This window comes from Mustela erminea, chromosome 7, assembly GCF_009829155.1.
Source record: "Mustela erminea isolate mMusErm1 chromosome 7, mMusErm1.Pri, whole genome shotgun sequence".
In the NCBI taxonomy this organism is placed as follows: Eukaryota; Metazoa; Chordata; class Mammalia; order Carnivora; family Mustelidae; genus Mustela; species Mustela erminea.
Window position 1 is genome coordinate 65,503,911 of NC_045620.1, and position 26,043 is coordinate 65,529,953.

A 26,043-nucleotide genomic window follows, 5' to 3' on the forward strand; every position below is an offset into this window, starting at 1 on the left:
GATATAATCAGTTCAAAGAGCAGCTAACAAACTAGGATATTTATAGGCAATTTAACAGAATGTTAGAGTAAGATTGCTAATTAGATATGAGACAGTTTAGTGTCCAGCAGATCATAAATCTTTGGGGTCAATGTTCCACTAGAGAGAAATTATTATTATTGGTTTTTTTTTTTTTTTAAGTAGGCTGCATGCCCAACGTGGCGGCTTGCACTCGCAACCCTGAGATCACATGCGTCAGATACTCTACCAACTGAGCCAGCCAGGTGCCCCAGAGAGAAATCATTTTTGTCTCCACCTCACAAAAGCCTACAAATTCACAAGTAACTTTACTAAGTCTAGGACCTTTAATCAGTAGCAAAAAAGGAGAAATCCATCCTACCCCTCCCTCCGTTTCATAAATGAAGCCACGCCCATTTGTTTACATATTTTCTGTGGTTGCTTTTATACTATAATGCCACAGTTGAGTGGCTACACAGAGATCGTATGACCCAGAAAGCCTGTTATATTTATGCTCTGGCCCCGTACAGAAATGTTTACTAAATACAGGGCTCCACAACATTTGGATAATGCATCTTACACATATTTTGTGAGGCTTATCCCAAGATATTTCATGTTTTTGATACTATTAAAAATGATAACTTTGGAAAATTTTGAATTCTAAGTATTCATTGATAGTATTTAGAAAATACAGTTAATTTTCATATATTGACCTCATATTCTAAGACCTTGCTAAACCTGCTAGTTTTATAGCTCTGTAAAATAGACTCTTCAGTGTTTTGTTTTGCTGCATTGATAATCGTCATCTTGAAATAAAACAATTTTATTTGTCTTTCCAGTTGGCATGTCTTATATGTTTTTGCTTTATTGAATTGGCTAGGACCTCCAATATAAGTTGAGTAGAAGTAATGAGAATGGACATTCTTAATTTTTTCCAACCAAGGGGGGAAAGCATTCAGCCTATTATCATAGCATAGGATATTAGCTATAGGTTTTTTTCTAGATGTGCTTTATCAAGTTAAAGAATTTCCTTCTATCTCTACTTTACTAAAAATTTTTACCAGGAGTAGATGTTGAACTTTGTCAAATGTTTTTAGTGCCTCCATTGAGAGACTCAGATTTTTTTTCCTAATGGGTTGATATGGCAAATTACATTGATTTTCAATACTGAACAAACCTTGCATTGCCGAGTTATAAACCCCATTTCTTCTTGATGTACTATCCTTTTTCTTAATTATTTGGTTTGACTGCTAACATTTTATTAAGGACTTTTATGTCTAGAAATTTTTTTTAAAAAAAGATCAACTTGCCACATAAGAGCATAAAACACAATATAAGGGTACATTAATATTTATAATCATTGTACATTAATAAATAGTATAGTACCTAACTCATCATTACAAAGAAAGATCAGAGGACAAAATGGAGAAACAGACCCTCATATATATGAAAGGTATATTGTAAAGGTTCTATTAGTACTGTAAAGGTCACAGTTTTCATAGGGATTCTGAAAATGTTGGGCTTTTATTTTACTCTTCGAATCACCATGTGTGATTTAAACTATACATGTATAATGTACTTTAAATAACCATGCAGACATGTCAGGGTTATCTCGTTCACTTCCATAGCATTTGACCTTAAACCCTCGATAGAGGTTTGTTGCATAAATGAACTAGATTAATGTTGTTTTTCAAAAATCCAAAGGATATGATAGTGTTTCCTCTTTTCCTCCATATTTTCCTACTGGTAGCTTTGGAAACGGGAGTTTCTGGGGTTATCTAAAGATTTTAAATACTTATTAGACTAATGTTCTACTTTTCATCATATTGTCAGATTGGAGGCTGAACTTTCTAAGACTCTGAGGTAAAATTTGGATGGCCTTTTTTTTGTGATAAGCTACATAGAAATGCCATTCAGCAGAACAAGGAAGCTTCCCTCTGTCAGCTATATTGACTTGGTGGAGACTGAGGACCTGCATCCCTGCAATGTAAAGTTCTCGGAGAGGCTAGAAACTCCTGACTTTGGAACTCCAGGTTTAATGGCTGCATCACCTCTCAGTTTATCCATTAAAAAAGTGAGACTTTCTCGATTACGGAAGAAGCCTCGTTAATTTGGATTTCACTATTTTAGAGTTTTGTTTTTTGTAATTCTTACATGAAGACTACACATAAATTTATTTTTCTCCATGAATGTCCATAACAAATTAATCTTCTGAGTTTATTCAGGGTCATCTTAACAGTTAACACTATTTGACATTTATTTGTGTTCAGTATAGTTCATGTTACTGACAAGATTAAATAATAGACCAGCAACTCTTTAAAATAAAAAACTGTTGTTCTTTAACAGATTTCTCGTGCGTTCAGACTGGTCTTTTCCCAATTATTTTGTATGCAGGAAGTGTTGCTGTTTCTGAGATATTTGCCATTGATATGTACACTTTTGTTTAACTGAGCACATCACCATTGTAGCCTACCAGGGAAGAAGTGTATATGATGAGGAGGTGATAACAGGCAGTTAAAAGGTGGGAGAATGTGTTTGGATGAGTGGTGACAAAAACCTAACACCTAGGGACGAGTTATCTCAACCATCAGAAATCCAGGATGAGTTGTATATCCTGGGCCTGGGTTTTATAATCCATCACTGGCTTGGGTGGTAGATATTTAAACAATGGAGAGAGTTAGCACATAAACATAGCTGCTAAAATGACGAGTGATTTCTTAGGGTACCAGGAAAAGGAATCATAGTGGACCTTTTTAGCAATTAAGTGACCAAAAAATTGTGGAGGTTTGGAAAACAGACTGAAGTGATTTTGGTCCACAGTCAGTAAAACAGTTTTAGTTGGAAAAACTGTAAAGGTTTAATTCATTTTGTTTACTGAAGGGTTGATGTGTTCAGGATTGAGTTAAAAAAAGAATCAAAAGAGTTTGAAAATCGGAGTCAGTGCTGTTTCTCCTTTATACCAAAAGATGTATATTTTGGTCTTTCGTTTATTGTCTAAATTTTTGTAAGACCATTTTTACCGTATATTTTTTAATATAAAAGGCAAATTATTTATATTTCTAGAGGTTCTCCTCCCTCCACAAAAAGTAAGTGCTGCTGTTTGTTGTATTCTGAACACTCAGATGTGCTCTTAATGTTTAAGTCAGTGTGAGAGGTGGGAATTCTATCATTTAACCACCAATGCAGAGGAATGTTATAAGGGACTTTTTAGAACAAATGTGATAATTTATAATAATCTTAAATAATGAATCATTTGTTGAGCAATCTTATAAGTAAAAGCTATAATTAAGTCAGATATAAAAATTCATAAGCTTTACACTTCAGACTTGGCACTTTTAAATTGTATTTCAGTTATTAAAAAAAACTTGATTAGGCATAGTGGTCAGGGTTTAGGAATTGTGTGTGATAATTTGGGGAGTTACATACTTTATAATTTTATGGAGAGGATGTTCTTCATTTTGAAAAGTTCCTCCAGGGACTGAAGCTTGTGGTTCATTACAAACAGGGAGAATCTTTATAAACTCCGTCTTCAAATCTCTATATAGACCAGTAGGCACGATTGAAGTCCAGTGGCTGAAAAGAGTATGTTATGGTCATGATTTTCAGTGTTCACTTCAAAGCAGAAATGCAGTATTCATTAATCCTATCCTTTGATTGTGATGTTAGCTCTTTTGTTACTGTCGAGTTTACCTTGGCCCGAGTGCTGGCAGCTAAGTGGCCCAGTGAAGATGACTGGAAAACATTAACTTGTTATTGTTAGTTGACATCCTGCTGAGGTTGATGGGAAGTCGAGTTTATAAATAGCCTGGTCTATGCACTGATTTAGAAATCTGCTCAGTTTCAGGGATAGATCTCATCATACGGACCATTCATTGTTTACCTTTGAAGCTTTTTATTTCACAGAGGATGGATTCATCCTTTTGAAAAATGTAATACCAAACGAACGTAGCTGTGATTACACCCCCACTAAAATTGCTGTTTTCGGTGTTAACTTCTTGAATAAATTGGCTCCATATTATTTGTTCAACTTTATTTTTCTGGATATCATACAAGTAGTAATCTTGCACTTTTTTGAAAAGGCCCTACATTCTCTTCTATTTGCTATAATTCATTTATATTTTAATCTAGAATGGCTTTCATGTTTTGAAGAAGTATTTTTTTTTTTTAAGATTTTATTTATTTGAGAGAGAGACAGTGAGAGAGAGCATGAGCGAGGAGAGGGTCAGAGGGAGAAGCAGACTCCCCATGGAGCTGGGAGCCCGATGCGGGACTCGATCCTGCGCATGATCCAGGATCATGACCTGAACTGAAGGCAGTCGTCCAACCAACTGAGCCACCCAGGCGCCCCTGAAGAAGTATGTTTTGAAAGAAGCACCCCTCACCATTTGCAGTGTTCAGCATGAAACTTCTGTTAGTTTCTGGGAAGTATTCCTGTGTGTCCTCGCCTGAAAGTAGGCCTGCTGCTCGAATTTTTACGCTGCACTATCAGGTGCAAATCATCAACTCTGAGATCTCCCCAGCATGACGGCGGAAAGAACACAGGGTCAAAGCAGTAATCCTGAAAGGAAGTTGACTCTGTTATGAGAAATCTAGGCAGTCAGACAAAGCATAACAATAGTGTCAAGAAATCTGACCAAATCGCTGAATAATTCCCTTCCTCTTTCAGGTCAAGAGGCAAACCCTAAGTTTGCATTCTCATTCTCATTAACCTGATGATGAGGGAAGGATTCAATACTACCCAGGTAGACTCTAAGACACACAGTTTTTAGGGTTTTGTTTTGTTTTTCTTTGAGTTGGGTGGTGCCTTTACTGAGCAATCGGTAAAGTTTTAATTAAGTTCTAATTACATGCTCCATACTGTGCTAATTAAGCATTGGGAGACTATAATATAACAGTGTAACTTCATCCCCAGAATCTTGCAGTGTGACCGACAAAATACAAAATCTGAAACCAAAAGTTTGGCATGCAGAATCACACAGTATTTAATTTTAAGTAACATTATCAGCCTAGTTGGAGTAGGTAGAAACTTCATAACTAAACTCTTAATAATTTAGGTCATCTGGCTACTGTGTCTTCTGACCTCTGGCTATTAGGACATTGATAAAAACAAAAACAAACAAACAAACAAACAAAAAAGTCCAGGATCTGACAGGCTGTCACACATATCTCAATTTTACCTGACAGAGGAGTTACTGGAGCACTATTTAAAATACAGGTTCCCGGTCTCTTGTCATGAAAAGGTTTAGTGTGTGGATCTGAGACAGGACCCCAGAGTCTGCCTTTTTAATGTGTGGCACAAGTGATTCTTATGATCAGGCAAGTTGGGAAACCATTGGGTTGAGAGTAGTTCGGGGTCCAATGGCCAAACTGAGTTAATATAAGAGACGAGTGATTCTTGTATCGGGTCGAGGCAGTAACAGATTTATGCCCCAGTGATGGCTATTAGATGTCACTGGGGGATTTGCCACTGAGATCGAAGGACTGTGAAGAGCAGTAAGAAAATCTTGAAATTTCTAAGGTCAACTATTTTAATGGGCCAGAAGTGTTCCATTTCATTGCATCACTTATTTGTACCCCAAACCAGTTCGGCTCTAGGAGGGGTGCTTCTCCTGGTCATTCATGTGGGAGCAGGAAGGCAGACATGAGTAAGGAGGAAGTGTTTGAAATAGTAGCTTGGCAGATGTGAGGAGAGACTCTTCCAAGTTTAAAGGGCAGCTGGCAAGACTGCCCAAAGGCAGGAATGGAGGAAGCAGGAGACCAAGGGAGCTATGTGGTAACACAGTATTTTTCGGTCAAGATCAAGGGGTGTGAAGTAAGTGTTGTGGGAAACCAGGGCAGAGATAACACTAATAACTGCACGTGGGACACATCTTCTAAGTGTCAAGGAGGTTAGCCGTGCACACTAACCCTGGGTCCTCATGGTGTCCTTGCAAGGTCCTCACCCAGAGCAATAGAGGGAAGTTGGTTATATTGTTTTCAGTTTTACATCTAGAGCCCAGGTGTTGCCGGAGGCTTTGTCCCAGGTAGTGAACTAGAGAAGAAAGTAAGAACCAGAGCCCATAGATTTTCTGTCCTGTGGTGTTAGGTTGGATAAGAATTGGGGGGTTGGAGAAGAGCAGGAAAAGACAATCTTGTTGATTTGAGTTGGTGAACGGATCTCAGCATTGGGAAGTGGGGAAAAAAAGTTATCAAAAGGTTAAAAAAAGGTGGTCAGTGGGGATACCGAAAGGAGGCTGAAAATGTTGGGAAGTTTTTCAGCTGTGAGCAGAGAAAGGAACTATTGAATGAGAAGCAGAGGTGATGGTTCACAAGTGTGTGAACAGAAAAGATGTTTGTGTCTCCTTCAGGGGACATACAGATGGCATGCTGTGCTGACCATTGTAATCGTCTCAACCACATTTTCCCTAAGAAGCATAATACTTGAAAAATAGTTTGCAGTGGAGAAAGTAAAAATGAAACTTTGTCTCAGAATTAGTCTATGGTGGTGGCCTTTTCCCTTCTCCGTAGTGGTAGAGAGACTAGGAAAACAGCAGACACTAGGAAGGCAGCAAAACAGATCTTTACTATCTGCTCATACGTCCGGTGTCTCAGTGTTCCTTGAGAATCATTCCTTTACAGTTAGTGTAACCTTATAGCTCGCCTCGAAGGATACATTTAGCTATTTCTAATTAGCACCTCATGCTAATTTTTTAAAGGATTACAAGGAATCAAAATATGGTTCTAAGAGTATCTAATTAATGCAAGCTCACAATACTAATCGGTACTTGAAAGTAAATGTGTAATTCACCCAACAAGGCTTTTTAATAGATTAGGAACTCTCTAATCAGAGAATTTGCAACATATCCCAGGAATAACATGACTATAATACAATAATATTGAATATCAGGGACTTGAATATAGGGAATCTTTTAAAAATTTGTTTCTTAAATTTTTGTGATAATATACACATGAAGTTTACCATCTTAGCCATTTTTTTAATTTTTATTATTATTTTTTATTAACACCATCTTAAACATTTTTGTGTTCTGTTCAGTAAGTCTGTTCACATTGTTGTGCAGGTAACCTCCAGAACTTTCTCATTTTGCAAAATTTGCAAAAATTGAAGCTTCATACGCCGTAAAACAACTCCCTACTTCTCCTTTCCCTACTATCTGAGTTTGACTACTCTTAACAGCTCATATAAATGAAATCAAATGCTATTTGTTTTTTAGTGACGCTTATTTCTCTTTTCATAGTATCCTCAGTATTCATCCATATTGTAGCCTGAGTCAGGATTTCCTTCCTTTTTATGGCTGAGTAATATTCCATTGTATGGATATGCATCCACTATCCATTCATTGGCCATTGAACACTCAGGCTGCTTCCACCTTTTGTTGTGAACAATGCTGCTACGAATATGGGTGCATAAATACCTCTTTGAGACCTTCCTTTCAGTTCTTTTAAGTATATATCCAGAAGTAGAATTGCTGGATCATGTATTTTAAGAAATTCAATGTTCAGTTTTTGGAGGGACTTCAGTACTTTTTTTTCCCATTGAAATGTACAGAATCTGGGGCACCTGGCTGGCTCAGTCTGTTAAGCGGCTGCCTTCGGCTCAGGTCATGATCTCAGGGTCCTGGGATCAGGCTCTCTGCTCATCAAGCCGTCTGATTCCCCCTTTCTCTCTATCTGCTACTCCCCCTGCTTGTATTCTAACTCTCTCTCTCTTTTTATCTGTGTCAAATAAATAAAATCCTGAAAATAGAAGTAATGTACAGAATCTTAATTTCTAGTTTTAATTAGATAGTAAGGAACTTCACTGGGTACCTTGATGGTCTGTTTCTTTCTGGGCCTCATTTTCCTCTAATATTAAGAACTAGTGGCCATAAACTTAATACTTTCTCATTGACATTCCTCCACTGTGTCGTGGGTATCTTCCCTCCCTACCCACCCGTATACCCAGTTCTAGTAAAACAATTAAATCATCTGTTTTTCACTGAAATTTTTTGGGAGACGTTAGAAGTAGGAAGACCCAGGTGGTCACAGAGGATAACTCCCAACTATGGATGCAACTCCAAATTTCGTTATCTGTGGGTTTCTCCTTATTGAAACCTCACATTCTTCAGCAAATGAGCCTTTGTTTCACCCCACCTTACTTAGATCTTTTATTAACTGAATCTCTGTGTTTATAGTTTACTAGACAGTAATTTTCATTTGTTGGTATTTTGCTTTTTAAGTAAAATTGATTTTATCTTTTATTTAATATAGTTATCTAGAACCCACCTGACTTGCTAAATCTGTGCCAAGCTAAGAAATAAAAGAGTAAAAAACTGCTTGAGAACTGCCTATTAAATATTGCATTTTCTCTCAGTGGGCATGTGTCCTGGAGGGAACAGTGAGATGTAAGTTGGAAATGTATGATCTCTTTAGTGTCTCTGGCTATGCTGGATATGATTCAAGGCAATTTTTACTGTACACAACGTTCACCTTAACCTCTAGCTTTAGAACCTACTCCCACCAAGGATGTGACGATATTGTACTTGAATGCTGTCTCCTCAAATAAATTATAGACTCCAAGGGAGTAGAAATTACCATAACTTGCACCCCTGTTGGGCCAGGAGATGATGCCTTTTCATCTGAGCAAATGAGAATTCTGCTCCATCCTCTGACCACGCCACAAGCCTGGCCCTCTGCTGATCTTCATGTTCTCAGTCAGTGGCCCTACCATTCACTCAGTTTTTCAAGATGGAATCTGGGGATCGAGTTTTGATTCCTTCCTTTTCTTTGGCTCGACATCTAATCCACCAGGATCATCTGCTTCTCTGCTTTTCATCTCTGTACCACCACACTTGTCCAAGCCACACTCATCTTTTGCTTAGACAATGGCATTTGTATCTGCTTCTAATCTTGCCCCCTTCAATCTCTTTGTGTAGGACAGAAGGACCTTTTTAAAACACAGATGAGATTAACTTAATTCTCTATTTAAAATCCAATAGTCATTTTCCATCACACTAAATAAATCCAGACTTCTTAAAATAGTTTATAAGTGCCAAAATGACCTGACCGGCCCTGCTTCTCCAACCTCATCTCAGGCTGCTTTCCTCCTTTCTTTCAACCCTAACCTCGTGAATCTTCTTCTAATGCGCCAGCCTTGTCCTGCCCCAGGGCCTTGGTACATTCTCTTCACTCTACCTGAGGAGGCTCAACTTCATCATAATACTAACATAAGTTCAGCGTTTCCATTTGTTCTTCTAATGATAAAATGCCCACTATTCTCCAAAGTTAAAGGCAACCCTCTGGTCCAGGTGAGAAATCTTCCCCCTTTCCCATTTCAAAGATTTGTGAGTAAACATCTTTTTCATGATAGCTAAGATTCTGCCAGTTACGGAGATAATGATTTATTCTACTAAGAGTCACCATTAATTTCAAGAAGATTGGAACTAACCACTATATTGCATTTTTTAAAGAAAAACATCAGGATTCTATAGAATTTAATTATAATTTAAGTTTTTTAAAGATTTTGTTTATTTGACAGAGAGAGACACAGTGAGAGAGGGAACACAAGCAGGGGGGAGTGAGAGAGGGGGAAGCAGACTTCCTGCCAAGCAGGAAGCCCGATGCAGAGCTTGATCCCAGGACCATGAGATCATGACCTGATCTGAAGGTGGATGCTTAACGACTGAGCCACCCAGACATCCCTAGTGTTTTATAGAATTTTAAGTACATACAGGCATATGCATACACAAATAAGACTACAGTGTAAGACTGTAGGCTTTGTTGTATAAATATCCAGAGATCCACATTGTGAGACAAATAGACACAGGAAAAGTGCTTTGCTTCCTTTGAATAAAATGAAAACAAACTGGCCAGATTCACCCAGGAAATGATTTGGGTGGAGGCTAAAGTATTCGTATTCGTTAAAATGTTACCTGATTTGGGTCATTCAGGAAATACTTAGGAAAATAAGAATGTGCTTACTTAGCTTATTTTAAAGTGTTTGCCTCTCTGAAGCAGGTCAGAGGAGCTGGAAATTGTTCCTCTGGATATGTGAATTTATGGAGCGTGCTCTGTTGGGAAAAGTATCAAGGATAGGCCTCTTGAGGATCATAACTAATAGAGCTAATATCTTCAAGAGTCACCAAATTATTCTTCTGAGACACTGAATGGCACAACTTGCTCTTAGATATAAATCACAAATGTAGAAAATGTAGCTTATAACAAAAGGGCAAACTTGATAATAAGTGCTATACTTAAACTTCTCAAATGATTATCCTGAGGGACGATCATTAATTCATTCTTGCCATACACTTGGTCATTATTATGAGCTGTAGTAAGATGATTAGTCAGAGAGCTCTGTTTCTGGGAAAATCATCAGAGACCACTAAGATAAGTATTGCTGAGGAATAATACTGCACGAGACAGAAGTCCAGTGGCCAAGCAAAAACAATTGCCGAATAAAAAGAATATAAGTGAGTACCACAGAGGAATTAAGAAAGTGACTTAATAATACAAAGTCTGGAGAATGTGGATACCCTAGATGGATGGAGAGGATGAGATGAATTTCCTTTCCACACCCAACACCTAGCCATGCCTGAAGTGTACAGCAAAATTAAAATCACACAGAGGCATGCTATCCATTAATAAGAATACCTAGTTTTTTAAGGAGTAATTACAAAGTACTTTTCCCATCAGTTATCTTTTAGACTTCACAAGAGCCTCATGAGATGATTTGTATTATTAGCTTCATGTTATAGATAAGGAAACTAAGGCCCAGAGAGGTTAAATCATTTTCCCTGAGGTCACCAGCTAGGTCTTGACTGGCTGCAAAGCCTGTGCTCTTACAGCAGGCCAGTGTTTCTCAACTTTTGCACCATTTACACTTGGGGCTGAATGATTCTTGGTCTCAGGGGGCTGTCCTTTGCACCCACCATAGGATGTTTAGCGGCATCTCTCACCTCTACTCACGCCTTTTCAGTCGTGGCAACCAAAACATGTTTCTAGACATTGCCAAATGTCCCACGGGGGCAAAATCACCCCACATTTAGAATCACTGGCCTGAAGACCCAAGTTCCTCAGTAGGAACCCAGTGGGAACCAAGAGGAATGTCCTGTTGTCCCATCGCTATCAGCCTTGTACCTGGCCCAGAAGGCTTGTTTATTGGGGAAATGCATAACAGCATCTCCTAAACTTGCTTCTCACAACCTTCCGGCAACACAGGGAAAGGGGACTGGCCAAAATAGATTATGGATAGTTACTTAGAAAGAGCCCTTGTCTCATTCAGCTGGTTACTCAGCAAATAAACCTAACAGTTCCTGGGAGAACAGTTTCATAGAGGCACCAGTGTTTGAGCTGAAGAAGGTTGAGAGGGAAGATCATGAGCTTCCTGGAGATGAGCTTGGGGAATGATGAATTCATGTAGAGAACACAACATGTTGGTAGGCTGAGAGTAGCCAGCGGGCTGATGGCCCAGGCCATAAACACGCCGGCCAGAGGACTTGCATTCACCGGTTGTTTCACTCTGTAAGCCAGCAATATTCGCAAGCAGTCCTGGTGTTTACTTTCACTATTGGGTTAACTATTGCCTTGAAAGTACTGTTTATCTCAGCCCACATGGTAATTGCCTTAAATTTAAAATCAAATCAACAAACTTTCGCATTCCAGTAAGGCTCTGTAGGAGATAAAACGACATGGTTTACACAGAAAGATAAATAGCAATCAAGGCAACATAACTTAGGTGCCAAATGAGTGGTTCAGATAATACAGTGGAATGGGAGGATGGGGAGATTGCACTACCTAGAATTGTTGGGGAGAACTGCACCAAGGGGGCCAATGAGCTGAGCCTTAATGGGTAGGTGGAAAGAATATGAAATCTGTATAATGAACTGGGGAATCACACAGCTCTCCCGCCCCGCCTCAGGTAAAAAACAGTACGTTTTAGATGCTTGTTTTAATACCATCTAGTCTCATTATTTGGGGAAATGTCTAATAGCAGATATGAAATCCATTTAGAGACTTCATCCATGGTAACTGTCCAGAGTTCATTGTCAGGAAAACTCCCGAGCGAGAAGCGTTTTTGCTTTTCTCAGGGGTTAGAGGAAGTTCGTAAGGATTGGTTTCACTGACCCTTTGCTCCCAATAGACTCAAGGAATCACCCTTCTCTGAAGAAAGGTGCCCTCATAGGAAACTGGGCTCCAGATTTGGAGAGACCTTACTGCAACCCGTGTGTATGGCTTTGGGCATTACATATACTCCACAGGATCGTGGGAGGCAGTTATCAACATGGGTGACAGGTTTTTGCTTCTCAAGACACTACTTGGTTTATTCATTGAATCCCCAGCCATCTAGGAGACTTTTTTTTTTTAAGACTTTATTTATTTATTTGACAGAGAGAGAGATCACAAGTGGGCAGAGAGGCAGACAGGGGGGAGCGGGGAGCAGGCTCCCCGCTGAGCAGAGAGCCCAATGCGGGGCTCGATCCCAGGACCCCGAGATCATGACCTGAGCCGAAGGCAGAGGCTTAACCCACTGAGCCACCCAGCCACCCCTCAAGGAGGCTTTCATAATTCCGCATAAAATGGACGCGGCAGATGTTCCTGTGCTCACTGCGGGAGGTGTTGAGTGGCAAATGAACAAACAAACGGGGCCGGCGGGGAGGAGCCACCCGAATCTCCATTCCTAGGGGCTTAGAGGAATCCTTTTTCTCCTTCCTCCAAGTGAAAATATAAACAGTTGCTTTATAAACAGTTGTCACTTTCTGACTTATAAAGATTCACAGTCTTTTCCTTTTGTTTACTTTGATGACCTTTGAAATAAGCTGCAACCTAAGACTCAAAAAAATTTTTTTCCATCTTCATTTTTCATAAAGAGGAGTCTCTGTTACCACAGTGTGCTAGAAGCCAGCAGACTCCCAAGGCTGGCTCTCACCCAGGCCCAGGCTCCCAAGGCCTTCTGCCCCAAACCCCCTCACTGGGCAGCTTGGAGTAATGTGTATTCGCAGCCTAAGAGCATGCAAAAGGCCTTTTTTCTGTGGGTCGGCTCTTTTTTTTTTTTTTAAAGACTTTATTTATTTATTTGAGGTAGGCAGAGAGAGAGAGGAGGAAGCAGGCTCCCTGCTGAGCAGAGAGCCCGATGCGGGGCTCGATCCCAGGACCCTGAGATCATGATCTGAGCCGAAGGCAGAAGCTTTAACCCACTGAGCCACACAGGCGTCCCAAGGGTCGGCTGTTGTTATAAGGCAAATTTTACAGCTCTAAAATCTGGGAAATGCAAATTAACAGAATACTTTGTATTTCCTTTGCTCTTGCCAGGGAGCCAGCCCTAGAGAGAGAACTCTCAGGAATGCTGTTGCCCCCCAAACTCCACCCCCGTTGTCACCCCCACCTGATGAGGCCAGCCTTCTCTACCCTCAGTGAGTCTCTCCTCAATGTGAGCTGTTCTTCCACCCACATTGGGTACAGATGTGAAAAGCCCTGGGAGAGCAGGAATAGCCTTGGGAAGGTCCTAACGTCTTCTTTCTCATGCTTTGAAAAGTTCCTTTTCTTTGATTTCTGTCTCTTGGTGAGAAATGCTACCCAGCCACCTGCCCTAGTAATGTAGCAGGTGAATTTTCATATTGAGTATAGCGTTGAGGGATACATGATAAAAAGAGTATTGTTGTACTATTTCTGACTCCAAAAATAATGCATTCTTTCTTTGTGGTGCTAGAACAGTCCTGTATCTTAGTTGTGGTGTTGGCTACACAACATGTGTGTCTGGGGGTTACCATTTATACAGAACATGTGTGCATGGGGTGAAACTGCCCCCCACCACAGCCACACACATGAGTACATGTCAGAACTGGCAGAAACTGAATAAGGTGTGGTCTTGTGAACAGCAATGCCAATGTCAGTGTTCTGGCTTTGAGACAATACTACAGTCATCTAAGATGTCACAGTTGGGGGAAGCCGAGTGAAAGGCACACCAACTCTACCATTTTTGCAATTGTTGCAAGGGTCTAATTACTTCAAAATGAAAAGTCAGAAAAAAGTAATGCATTCTTACTGTAACATCTTCCAAATTCTAGAAATATGTGATATTGAATATAAAAATTCTACCCCCACTGTTAACAATTTGACATCAATAAAAATAGGATCATACTATGTTTGCAGCTTGCTTTTTCACTTATCAGTATGTCTTGGAGATAATTTCATGTCAGTCCAAATAAATTTGTAACTTACTTTTAATGCCTCTTTCTCTTCACCATATATGATGGGATACTTAAAGAAATACCCGATAATTTTTTCAACTGGTCCTGTACTTGCTGTTTCTAAATTTTCCGGTTCGAGTCAGTGCTGCTGAAGATCATCCTTGGGCATCTGTATCTTTGCCCATACCCCCGAGTGTTTCTGTGAACTAAATTCCTAGAAGTGGGGATTGCAAGACTGGGAAAGTACCTGTTTTCCATTTTGATAGCAACCACCAGACTTCCAAGTTGCTGCTTTGTTCAGCTCTGGGGGTTACCATTTATACAGAATACCTTGTATGTGCAACAAAATGGCCCTGGTGATTACCCCCCAAAAAGAGTGTGATGATTTATACTCCCACCAATGATGAATGAGAGTGTCTGTTGTTTTACCCGTAATTAATTGGGTCCTACCCTTAAAAAAATTATTTTAATTGCATTTCCTTAACGATTAATAAAATTAAACGTTTCTTCATGCGTTTATTGGCTATTTGTATTTCATCTGTGAATTGCTTATTTATATTCCTTGATAAATATTTGCAGTTCCCAAAGTGTGTGCCAAAGTGCTATGGGATATTTTAAATTTTTGTGAGCAGCCCAGTGACACTTGCCATCTGTGAGAAACTGTGTGAACTACTGGCTTGAAATAATTTACAGTTATCAACATTAGCTCACACTGCACTCCTTTTGATGATTCCATGTATCTTTGTAAAGTTGAGTATTTGAGAGTTGCTGTGGTAGAAAGCAAGTACCATGGGAAAATCAGTGTGGACCAGGAATATGGGTGGTGGAGTCCAGTGATTCCGAGGGTTGGGAAGTTGTGAAGTACCCAGCAGTCACACACATATCATTAGTAAGTAATCGTGATTATTAAAGAATGAAATCAGAATATTTTTTCTTTCAACGTATGTGTATTATTTTTTCAGTTTCTAAGTTGTTATGGCATAAATATTTATTAGGTTGTTTGGATCTTACTACTTAATAAATGGAACTACTAGGTATTTATTTTGGCCTAGAGGCACCATGAAAAAATTATTGAGGTGTAAGGGTGCTATGAATGGAGAAAGCTTGTAATTCCATCATATTTCATTCCATTACTTTCATTTTTGTTACTGATTTGGAAGAGGTTTATTCTTTAAAGGAATTAGCAAATGTTTTACCCCTTGTTTTTCACTTTCAAAAATTTCTAGTAATTTTTGGTATACAAAAGATTTCAGTTGTTATGTTGACATTATACGTCTTTTGTGTGTGTGTGTGTGTGTGTGTGTGTGTGTGACTTTGTTTCATTCTTAGAAAGCCCATTTTTATCTTATGATTATACAATATTTTCTTGTTTTCTTCTAGCACTTTTATAGTTTCTTTTCTTTTTTTTCTTTTCTTTTTTGTTTGATTAACTCCTCCATCCAGAATTTATTTCAGTGCAAGGCTTTGGGTAAGGATCCAGCTGTATTATTTCCATAAGACCTAGTTAGTTGTCTTTTTTTTCTCAGTTTGCCACCTTTTTTTTTTTTTTTTTTTTTAATGTTGGTCTGGGGCGCCTCGGTGGCTCAGTGGTTAAGCCTCTGCCTTCGGCTCAGGTCACGATCTCAGGGTCCTGGGATCGAGCCCCACATCGGGCTCTCTGCTCAGCAGGGAGCCTGCTTCCTCCTCTCTCTCTGCCTGCCTCTCCGCCTACTTGTGATCTCTGTCAAATAAATAAATAAAATCTTTAAAAAAAAAAATGTTGGTCACCATACAGTACATCATTAGTTTTTTCACATACAGTACATCATTAGTTTTTTTTTTTATTATTAAAGATTTTATTTATTTATTTGACAGAGATCACAAGTAGGCAGAGAGGCAGGCAGAGAGAGAGGGGGAAGCAGGCTCCCTGCCAAGCAGGAGCCTGATGCAGGGCTGGATCCCAGGACCCTGAGGTCATGACCTGAGCCGAAGGCAGAGGCTTAACCCACTGAGCCACCCAGGCTCCCCACATCATTTGTTTTTGATGTAGTGTACCATGATTCATTGTTTGCATATAATACCCAGTGTTCCATGCAATATGTGTGCTCCTTAATACCCATCACCAGGCTAACCCATCCCCCCACCCCTCTCCTCTCAAACAAACCCTCCATTGGTTTCCCAGAGTCCATAGTCTCATGGTTTGTCTCCCCCTCTGATTTCTGTCCCCCTTCATTTTTCCCTTCCTTCTTCTGATGTACTCCATGCTATTCCTTATGTTCCACAAATAAGTGAAACCATATGATAACTGACTTTCTCTACTTACTTCACTTAGAATAAGTAGTTCCATCCATGTTGATATAAAAGTGGAGTAGTCATCCTTTCTGATGGCTGAGTAATATTCCATTATATATATGCACCACATCTTCTTTATCCATTCATCTGTTGAAGGGCATCTCAGCTCTTTCCACATTTTGGCTATTGTGGATGTTGCTGCTATGAACATTAGGGTGCATGTGCCCCTTCTTTTCATTACTTCTGTGTCTTTGGGGTAAATACCCAGTAGTGCAGTTGCTGGATCATAGGATAGCTCTATTTTTAACCTTTTGAGGAACCTCCATATTGTTTTCTAAAGTGACTGCACCAGCTTGCATTACCACCAACAGTGTAAAAGGGTTCCCCCAGTTGGTTGTCTTAGGCTCTTTTTTAATAAGTCTGTTTCTTCACTACTGTTTAAATGTCACTTTTACCATTCTCTGAATCTATTTCTGCAAATTTATTTCTGGACCCTCAGTCCTCTCCCTTACAGTGCTTAGTGTTCTCTCTTGGATTTTATGCATTTTATTTATTTATGTACATAACTTACTTCCTATGCTAGATTATAAGCTTTTTAAAGATTTTATTTATTTATTTGACAGAGAGAAATCACAAGTAGTCGGAGAGGCAGGCAGAGAGAGAGAGGGAAGCAGGCTCCCCGCTGAGCAGAGAGCCCGATGCAGGACTCGATCCCAGGACCCTGAGATCATGACCTGAGCTGAAGGCAGCGGCTTAACCCACTGAGCCACTCAGGCGCCCCGATTATAAGCTTTTTAAACTTATTGCATCTCTATGTCCTGTAGCTGTTTTCTTTTCTCTTTCCCTCCTTCTCTCCTAAAGCCTTTTTCTAAAACTTTTATTATGGAAAAATTTGAATATACACAGATGTAGACAGAATAATATAATGAATCTCCTGTACCCGTCACTCAGCTTGAACAGTTATTGATTTATAACTAATATTGTTTCATTTATTCCACTACCAGCTTCCTTCCTCCTGTATTGCTAAAGTTAACTGTCTTGAGTGAACAAATTATCCATGTTATTTTTCAGTAATAAGTTTTCGTACCTGAAAGAGATGCTTATTGATCTCAGTATTGTCTTTAAGGAAACTCAATAGTTGAAGATCCAGATAGATAGAAAAGATAAATTGGCAAGTATAATAAAGCTTCCTAAATAAGTTAAACTGGGGTTTATTTTACAAATAAATATTTTGTCATTTAAAACATTTTATATGTAGCTTTGGGGTATCTGGGTGGCTCAGTGGGTTAAGCCTCTGCCTTCGGCTCAGGTCATGACCTCAGGGTCCTGGGATCAAGCCCCACATCGGGCTCTCTCCTCAGCAGGGAGCCTGCTTCCCCCTCTCTCTCTGCCTGCCTCTCTGCCTACTTGTGATCTCTGTCTGTCAAATAAATAAATAAAATCTTAAAAAAAAAAAATCTTTCTATGTAGCTTTACAGAAATGTATCTGTGTTCCAAAGTTAGTAACTCTTTGATTAGAGCAGATATTATATCCGTGTTTAGTAAATTGTTTTTCTTTAAAGATTTTATTTTTAAGCAATCTCTGCACCCAGTGTGGGGCTCAGACTCACAACCCTAAGATCAACAGTCGGATGCTCCACTGACTGAGCCAGCCAGGTGCCCTAATAAATTAATGCTTTATATGCAAGCTTTTGTTGGGATGTTGGGTTATCACTGAATACCTTTGACATCTCTTTCTAAACTTCACTCTTACCCAGTAGCTTGGGGCCCTTGATGCTTCTTCTGGGTGAGGAGATCCCTAATTGCACTGTAAAATTTGGAGCACCAGGCTAAGACAAATGAATACTCACTCTCTTATTAATACTGTGTACTTCTCCCAGTGCCTTTGCGTGGGGCCCGTGTAGAGAGGTACGTTTAGTACCTGGCTGCTGCTATGAACATAGGCTCTACCCCTGCCACCCATGGCAAGGAGGCATGGAACAATTCCAAATCAATAAATGCTCCATTCACGGAGCGCCTCTCTCCACCAGACAAAGCTACATATCCTTGGGGCCCCAGGGACTGTGAAGAACAGGACATAGTCCTTGCCTTCAAAGAGCTGTACTTCGGGAAAGCTGTACTTCTCAATTGTAGATTGAGAACCATGATGACAAGATTAAAAAAAAACTTTTTTTTTTAATCAAATGAAATGAGCTGTTGGGTACTGAGTAAGAAAAGAGTATGTGTTGGTGGCGGGGAGGGAGATGGCGGTTGATGAAAGCTGAGGAAGGTTTTATGGAGGGGGTGGTGTTCGCTGAGCCTTTACAGTATGAAAGGAATTTCAATAGGTAGAATTGGAGAGGGTGGTGGAGGGAGAAACAGAAGGAACATTCTGGACAGAAAAACATTTGTAAGTTGTCAGGAATGGGAAATTGTCCCATTTAGCTACAAAATAGGTATGTGAAGTGGAGGAAGAAGGAGGTAAAAACCAGGAAGGTAGGTCAAGACTTCAGTGCCTAGCAAATTCTTTAGGCGGTTGGAAGTTGTTGAAGGATTTTGAACTTGGGAGTGATACAGTCAGGGCTTTAAGGAAGTTTCTCTGCAGCCATGTGTAAAATAAGCTTTGGAGGTAGGGACCAATGAGTTGTTTTCATCTTCTAGGCATAGGATCTTTGGTTCTTGAACTAGAACAGGGGAGTGTTAATAGAAAGGAGGGAAAGCATTAACACAAAGTGACTTTTCAGGCCCCTACACACTTCATGTTTGTGTACATTTTAGTCCTTAAAGAGATTCAGGGGCCTGTTTACTGCAATTCTCTTCCCTGAGCCAGTGTCAGCTAGGAAGTAATCACGCTTCAGAATTAGCACCCTTTTCCTGGCAGCAACAGCACAACACAGCCAAGTGTCACCTTTTGGGAACTTACCAAGACCTTCTGAAGGATGTGTTCTCATCTGATAAACAAGTTGAGGTTTGGAGGTGCAACCACTTGAAATGCTTCCCAGCCTGTCCTCTAGCATTGGTGGGTAACTGTGGGTGGCACATGCCCACCAAGCCCTTTCTTGTAGGGATGACCAGGTTGAGTAGCTCAAGTGTCCCAGGGTCATGCCTCCCGTCCATGGGGCTGTTGATTCAAAAAAAAAAGAAGAAGAAGAAAGAAAAGAAAAAGATGCCGAGCTGTCTGTATAGATGACATAGGCAGATACCCAATGAGCACCACTGCCTGCTGGGTAGAAGTCAGAGGCTAAGAGGGATGCCCTGAGAAGCCTGTGGTCTGGATGGGGATAAGATTAATGGGCCTGAAGCAGAAAACAGTTATATCCTAACCCTTACTGTAATGATTAGGAAGGAAATAGAAGTTAGAAAACTCTTCTGTCTCTCACTTTCCCATCTCCTACCCCCCCCCACACCACCTATAAACACATACTAATGCAGTCCACCTTTTAAATAATTTTTGCTGTATCTCTTTCTCCGCATTTATATGATTAAGTGTGTTTCTGTGAATTAGAAAGTTGAGATTCCTCCCTCTGTCATCCCCCTTCTCACACCCTCCCCCACTTTCAGCCTGACTTAAAGCCATAAAATACTTCTGCCTGCCTGCCTTTCGTTCTGTTTGTATGAATTAAGTCGACAGGATAAATATTCACATTCCCAGCTACAGGCTGAAACAATGTTTGCCTGTTCTGCCCAGTGAGTCGAGAGAAAAAGGGGGCCTGACATCACCCTATACTGTACATTCCCGGCATAGATCATTTATTTAAGTCCCTGAAAAAATACAGATGTTTTACCAGCCGAAATAAAATCCTGTGTAAACACTGGGGTTGGAAAAATGTGGCTCTGACTTAGCTGTGGGGGTTGGAGCAGCGCAGAAAGAAGCCTAGGCAAAAATGGCAGATCCAGAAATTTTATACTTGGCTGAGTGTGATAGGGGCAAAAGCGTTCTCCCGAAGTCTGCATGCTGCAAATGAAGAAGAGGATATGTTTTTAGAAAAATACAGCTGCAGAAAGTGGATAGATTCGTTGATCCGCAGAGTTTGGGATTGTTAATGATTACGGTACACAGAAGCTGATTTGTATCTGACCTCTGAAATGAACGCCTCTTTTCTCTTTGGAGTTGTCCTTTTTCACAACCTGCCTAACCTGGGCCTGTTATTGCTGGATCCTGCTGTTTCTGGAGCTCAGCTGCTGTTGATTTTATAAGGGGGAAAATTGCCTGGAAGCCATGCTTGGTGAAGAGGAAAACCCATCTCAGCGTTGCATTCCCAAACAGCCATATATCATCTTGATCTTGTCTAACACAGGTCACTATTTTAGTCTAGCAGCATAAACCAGACATATTTTACTGGTGCAGTGCAAGTTTTTTCAGGATCTGCCTCATGACCCTTTTCAGGCCTGTGGCATTTATTCAAAGAGCATTATATTTGCTCTTATGAAGTTGCTTTTAAGATTCAGAGTTGCCCAAATGGACCCTGTGCTTTACACACATGCTTGGGGGCTGCCCCGATTCTCTCTGTGGTTAGAGAGGGGCAGGGAGTGGGCAAAGAGGAACTGCTTGCAGGTTCTCTAGATTTTCCTTCAGTCCTCCAGAGATTCATCAGGGCTTGCATCTCGGGAAAGAACGCTAGTCCACTTCCCTCTGCTGCCCGGCCTCCCCTCTGTGGGCACCCCTCGTGGTCCTGTTGCCCACGACAGTCATGGGCAGGGCTGCTGGTGTGTGCCTGGTTGTTGACATGTGCTTTCTTTTTCTCCGTCTCACAACCGCCTTAGGTCAGCAAAGCTTTCTGCTGCTGCTTTTGCTGAAGACACCTCTAAGTCCACTCTAGTCTTTCTCCAAGGGCCTGCAGAGGCCAGAGGCAACCCTCTGCCTTGCTTCGTCGCGTCCCATGGTGTTCATTCATAGAGCTTCTTTTCACTCTCGAAATATTTCTTGCTGTGTGAGATAAGTTACCACTGACTAGAGCAATCACCACACGGGTGTTCCTCACCAAACTCCTGAGGTCCCCTTCCCTCATTCCCAAACCTGCATGTTCCCTTGTGGTCCCTGTCTTGGACAATGGCTTTCCATCACCGGCTGCCTGAGTGAAGAGACTCTTTTCTCACCTTCAACTCCACGTCTAAATGCCAAGTTGCCAAATCCTGCTTCTCCAGCTTCTTCTTCTTCCTTTCTTTTTTTTTAAAATGATTGATTGATTGATTGATTGATTGATTTGACAGAGAGAGAGATCACAAGTAGGCAGAAGGGAAGGGGGAAGCAGCCTCCCCACTGAGCAGAGAGCCCGATGCCAGGCTCCATCCCAGGACCCTGAGATCATGACCTGAACCAAAGGCAGAGGCTTAGCCCACTGAGCCACCCAGGCACCCCAAGCTTCTCAAATGTCTCTCAAGTGTATCCTTTTCCTCTCCATTCCATTCCTCTTACCATCTAGATTGGGGCTTTCACAAAATCAGAGTCCTCTCCGCACCAAGCAGATGAGTGAATGAGGGGGGGTTGTCATAAACACACAGCCCTCTTGGTCCAATCCTTTGTTTTTAAAGTTTTGATAGAGATCTGGGTTCAATAAATACTTAACTTTCCTCTTTCTTGATTCTCCAAAAGTTCAAAAAAAAAAAAAAAAGGCAAGAAAGCGGTGATAAATGACACTGATACTCCACCTTAGTCCCATGAGTAACAGGCAGTTGTGGCATGGCAGTGAACCCACCCCCACAGATGCCTGTTACCGTGTAGGAGCATGGGCCTGCGGTCCCCAGGTCTTCTAATGTTTCAGAAGAAGTTGGAAATCAGGATGATTTTGGTGTGAAATCTCCCAATTCATAAGTGGCAGTTTAAAAATAATACTGTGCAGGTTGAAGAAAACATCTGCAGCCACTTTGGGCCCACTGCCATCCTTGGCTTTCAGCCTCTGGCTTTGACCCTGACCACCTGTAGTCTAGACTGATAGCAATCTTGGTCATCCTGCCCCTTTTTATCCAGCCTCCACAATGCCCTGACCTTTCCTTTCCAAATTGCAGATCTGATTATGTGAGCACTGTCTCTAAAGAGGCCTGTGCCGCCTGCAGAACAGAGGTCCCTTGGTGGTGCTTTTTAGATCCTCATTCCAACCTGACCCCTCTTTGCAGCTGTGTCTCCTACCACCTTGCACACCCTTGACTTTGCTCTCGCCATACACAACTACTTGCTGTCCCCGAGCAGTCCTAATATTTTCTTTCCATTCATAGGATGTTTTAAGAACAATTTCGGGATTTACAGAAAAACTGAGCAGAGAGTTCCCACATACTCCTTTTCCTCCCTAGTTTTCTCCTGTTTTTAATATCTTGCATTAGAAGGGTATGTTTGTTACAATCAATGAACCAGTATTGACCCATCATTATTAACTAAAGTCCACAATTTACATTAAGGTTTGTTGTTTTTGTTGGCAATACTGATATTTTAATACCCTTTAATATTTTTTTTTATAATTCAGTTTCCTCTCTGCTTGCGTGGTCTTCCCTGGATTCTGACCAGATTTGTTTAAGGGCCAAATAGGAATATGACTTTTTCTGCAAAGCCTTCTCTGAATGTTTATTTTTGGAATGGGGGCTAGAAGGGAAGGGGCAGACAGAAAAAGGAAGAGAACTAACATTTTTATCAGGTGCCTAATGGGTGCCAAGTACCATATATTCCTTTAAATCTCTCTATAGCCCTATAACAGAGACTGTTATATACTGTTTACCGAGGAAACAGAGGTTAAACAAGTTGCCCCAAGCCCCATAGCTAGTAACTGGTTCTACACCATGTCCACCTGGCTCCCAAGCCTGTGCCACCTGCTGCCCACCCTGTAGGGCTGCATTTCTACTACTGACCTAGCCTCCCTGCTCTCCCTACTGCAGCAAGGAGTGCAGTGGTGTTTCCACTCCTTAGTCGGGGTTGCAGGAGCTCACCAAACCCAAGGGCACGTGTCCTACAGGCAGCGTTGGTATACGAAGAGGCACCGCAGCGCGACGTCAATTCAGCAGATGCTCGTTGCATTCCTGCTGTGTGCCGGGCTTGGTCAAGGGTGAGGTCAAGCAGAAGAGGATGGGGATGGTGATGCTGCCATGTAGGTCATACATCGAGACCAGGCAGGGGCGGGGAAGCTATGGATTTTCCACTTACCCGTGACTAGAGTGTAAGCTGCGGGGAACAGGTGCTCGTGTGTTCTGTGCTGACGTTCCTAGGACCATGTCTGGTAGTTGTTTAGTAAATATCTGTGGACTGAATATTTGAATCATATTGCAAATTTGGGAGACCTAAAATGACACTTCCCTTCTCGGAGCTCTCACATGCATTCAGTTGGTCGCACAGTTTCAGTATCTCTGTTTGGTTCAGTGTGGTCCTGTACTGCAAGTTATTCCAGGCCTGGCCTAGTCCACGCTCCTAGCCCAGAGGTTCTCCTGGACCAGAACTTTCGGAGAAGGGGGAAAGCAGGAGGAATTGCCCTCGCAGTCTTTTCTGACTGATGGGCAGATAACCCTTCCTGGGAGCTGCCTGGGGCTCCTGGACCTGACCTTGGACCATATTTCCAGAGGCCTGGCCCCATGTCTGGGCTTCACACCAAAGGATGGCCTCATTTTTCTTGGACAAATTAAAACAGACCCTCTAAATGTCAGGGGAAGATAGCCGTGTATTCAAATATAGTCATTAATTTTCTTGAAGAAAAAAAATGATCTCAAACACAGTAACTTGTTCCACACATAGGCCTACAAAACTGTCCTTTCCTCCCCCCTCCCTCCGTCTTCTCCCCTTCCTCCCCTTCCTGCCCACTTTTCCCTTGACTTCTGTGACCCTGTCTTTCACTTCCTCGCCCTGTCTCTCCTCCATGCTTCTTTCCACCGTGGTTCTCGTAAGTCTACCTCCCTCTGCAGTTGTCCTGTGTAAATAGATCGCTCTCTGTTCCTGGTGAATAACCAGGATCACAATTGTTGTCTGGGTTGTGCCCAAGGTGACAGAATTGATGGACCTGGAGGCTGATTTTCATAAACCAGAGCTACCAAGCGTTTCAAAAACAGCCTTGTTTTTGCCAAGCAAGGTGAGCAAATATAGGACTAAGTTTAAACATCCATCAGGAGTTATTTTTGAGGTGATTGCTTCTAAATGAGAGGCATTCGAAAATCTCACAGGTTTCTTTACAAGTAAATTCCACAGTCATGTATTTTGCTGGTGTCTGCTGATTAATTACGATTCTGTGACACCATGAAAAGCCCTGGTGGTTGGTTTTGTGCAGCTGTGGAGGAAAGTAAAGCGAGGCCCAGTGACTTTGCCAGCTCTGTCAGGATAGCGGGGTTTCGGGCAGAAGGAGCTGTTTTTTTCACTCTGGCAGTCACCACAGAAGAACAGAAGCCCCAGCCAGACCCATTTCTCCAGACTTCACGACGGGCGGTTTGGGTCCCTGCGGGGGTGTGGTGAAGTAGTGATACTTGATCTGTTGCCTCTGAAATAACAGATCCATTATTAGAGAAAGCATTTTCAGTCTCTACATTGGGACTTGTATGCATTCTCCTACACAATTAGGTCTCTTTAGACCCAAAAAAAAAAAAAAAAAAAAAAAAAAAGTACTTACATATAGTAAAGTAATCACAATTAAAAAAAAAAAAAATTCTCTACACAATATGTTGTTGGTGACTGCAGATGCCTGATCCAGGAAAACCGCTAGCTCATTCTTGTTCAGGCTCTGATGATTCTGGATCTCTTTTGTCTTGGCCTCTTGCTGCTTCTCATAATTCGCCTCCGTATTTAACTCTCGCTTAGACTCCTCATCGGCTGGAGAGGAAGAGAAGAAAAAGCTAAATCTCGTCGCTTTGAAAGAGTCACCTGTAGCTCCGGTGAAGGATGCAATAGGGAAGGGAAGCAAACTGATTATTAAAATGGACTTTCCAAGTTCTCGGCGTGTTTATGTGTACTGGCTTTGCTTCGCTCACTGATTCCGCTTGGTTGAGATGAGGAGACCAAAGGAGCTCTCTGACATGCGTCCTCACACTCCTTGGCACTGGCTAAGGTCAGAGGAGCTTGTCTGTGCCTTAGTCCTCTCTCTCTGCTGCAGCTTTGGACTCCTCACAGAGTGTTGTTGGTGTCATCACTGAGTGTGAACCCAGACATGCTTACATGAGCCGTGCACACAAATACACACACGGTCATGTGTCTGCTGAATCTGCGGCCTTCATTCTAAGTGGAGGCAACTAGATAATGTGTCCTTCTCTGCCCAGTTCTCCTACTTCATGTCGTATCAGAATGAGAGTAGCTTGTGTCTGTTTTGCTGCTTTCACTCCATGTCTTGGTGAAAAACTGTGGAAAAAAAAAATCAAGATCGTTTATAGACATCACCATTCGTGTTTGCAAAGGCATGCATCGTCGTGGCCTGCTTCTTTGGCCAAGACTGTTCTGATAAGCCCAACCCACAAACCAGTTTGGACTGTGAGACTGTTGATTTTTCCTCTGCCGTGAGACTTTGACTTGACAAGGCACATTTTTTTCATGTTAGACAGGTCACAGAGAGCAAGGTGTTTGCCTTTCTTTGCTAAAATCACTTGATAGGCTGTTGGAACTAATAAGCTCTTATATCAAATGAGTGTTTGGTCACTGAGTAGTCACCCTTGTTTGGAATTGTGCAGGGGGACCCAG

The 26,043-nt window shown here is 41.3% G+C and overlaps 1 protein-coding gene across 7 annotated transcripts in view; it reads left to right on the plus strand.

The window, feature by feature from the left end:
* The window catches only part of THADA (THADA armadillo repeat containing), a 329,048-nt gene that overhangs the window by 202,186 nt on the left and 100,819 nt on the right, over positions 1-26,043 (plus strand). The gene's annotated exons all lie outside the window — the stretch shown is intronic.